We start from the raw sequence: 2,166 nt of genomic DNA, 5'->3' as shown, positions 1-2,166 counted from the left end.
CCTAAGCAATCCCGCACATCATTCAACTTTAATTTCTCAAAACTACGAGATGTCTAGCTATCGCAATTAAGCAATCGTCTCATCACTATCATCCTCCGAAGCCACATTTGCTATTGCCTTTCTTACAGGGGTGTCCCTCGAAGGTGTCCATTCAAATATATGAACGAAAATGTCTTCCAACAATTGATAAGCTTGGTTTGGAGACTTATACAAAAGCACACCACCCTCTGAAGAATCAAGAATACCTCGTGTATATTCATCTATCCCTCGATAAAAAGTTTGAACAATTTGTCCTTTTTGTAAACCGTGTTGGGGGCAATTTCTCAACATTCTCTTTAAGCGTTCCCAAGCTTCATAAAGTGATTCATCATGTTTCTGAGCAAAGGAATTAATCACCATTCGTAAATTTTCGGCCTTAGCCAGTTGAAAATACCTCGTAATAAACTTACCCCTTAATTGAGCAAACGTAGTAATGGAGTTGGGTTGCAAATATTTCAACCATGCACTAGCATCACCTGATAAGGAATATAGGAAAGTTCTCAATTTGAAAGCATCGTCAGTTACACCTTGATTCTTGTACAATTGACACAAATCCTTGAATTGTTCCATGTGTTCAATCGGATTATTGTTGGTCCTTCCATCAAACAACTTCTCATGCAACATATGAATAAATTGACTCTTAACCTCCCAAGTCTGGGCCGTAATGTCGGGCCTTCGAATGACGGGTAAAATTGTTGGAGGTGCAGTTTGTCGCGTGGTCCACATCGGTTAATCATTCGGATCCTTTGCCATTGCCTCTTCTTCTTCTTCTTCAAATGTTTCTTCGTGAACTATTAGGTCCAAATCGGGAGTAGGATCACTATTTTCTGATTCCGTCTCAATCTTTTCTTTAGTTCCAATAGGTCTTCTCTTTGGTTGTTGATTTTTCTTTCGAGCTTTTGTCTTCTTGGTATCCTTATGAAACTTTCTCTCCGATTCAGGATGAGGTTCAACCAATTTTCCCATAGGCAAACGGGGCATAAACCTTGTCACCTAGCTGAAAGATCACAAGCACAAACAAGAAAATCGTAAACAGAAAAAGTAACTTGCGTGGGATAAATCCCAACGAAAGGATCGAATAACCAAAAGTGATACAATCCTAATTGCACACTGCTCCCCGGCAGCGGCGCCAAAAGTTGATGTGCGTTTATTATACTTATAAAAATGGGACAAAAACGTTTAATTTACTAACACACAAATGGGAAACGAATCCCAATCATATGTAGCTAGTTAAAAGTACGTTCGGTCGATCCACAGGGAGTAATGTGTATTATTAGATTGAATCACAATTAATTAAACTAAAATGGGGAGAATTTCTCAATAATGAGAGAGTGGTTTGAAAAGCATGAATGAGAGAATAACAAATAAACAATGATAACAAATGGTGCTTACTCAATTGATTCTCCTCAATGTGGATTGCATGACAATTAAACTGATTATTTTGATGAAAAGGTACATCGTCTTATGACTACTGGCCAAATAATCACGTGACCTCAACTAACAAGAATCAACCTACTCTCGTCAAACTTTCCTTATTAGTCAAACTATACCTAACTAATGAATGTGAGACTCAACCCAGTTCCACTCTCGTAGAACCACAAATCACAACTGTCTCCCGTACACAATTGCTAGGGTTTCAATACCAACCAATCACCAATCACACTTATACATTGATCTCTCGAAAATACTCGTGTAACTGTCTAAATCATCAGAGGTGTTAAAGCATAATTCGTATGTTGCGGATTAACTCTCGTAACTGCTCAACAATTTTATGTGATTGGAGAAAAATATCAAACCTAACAACGATGGGTCTTTGGTTGAGCACAACAATCAAAAGTCAGATTAACGCAATAATATTACATAGTTTAGCAATCCACAATCAAGGGTTCACAATCAAGTAAACACACAAAATATTTAGCCTAACATAATGCAAGAGCAAATCGCAATCAAGATGAGCATAATGGAAATCATAAAATTATAATAAGAAAATGAGAACCGAGAAGTACCAATCACAAGCTTGAATCAATCCCACAATATGGATGTTTAACAATGATTAAAAGATGATGAAAACAAGTAAACAAACCCTTAAAATTGCCCAAAGAAGTCTAGGACCCGAAGTGGTGGAAA

General features: G+C 37.4%; 1 non-coding gene across 1 annotated transcript; it reads left to right on the top strand.

Moving 5' to 3' along the window:
- Window positions 1–301: 301 nt before the first annotated feature.
- LOC139878880 (small nucleolar RNA R71) lies at window positions 302–409 on the top strand. Its single transcript, XR_011769740.1, has one exon. It is a non-coding gene; the product is annotated as a small nucleolar RNA R71 (small nucleolar RNA).
- The last annotated feature ends 1,757 nt before the right edge of the window (window positions 410–2,166 follow it).

Source organism: Rutidosis leptorrhynchoides, chromosome 11 (genome assembly GCF_046630445.1).
Source record: "Rutidosis leptorrhynchoides isolate AG116_Rl617_1_P2 chromosome 11, CSIRO_AGI_Rlap_v1, whole genome shotgun sequence".
Lineage (NCBI taxonomy): Eukaryota > Viridiplantae > Streptophyta > Magnoliopsida > Asterales > Asteraceae > Rutidosis > Rutidosis leptorrhynchoides.
This window is presented reverse-complemented; position numbering and strand designations above follow the sequence as displayed.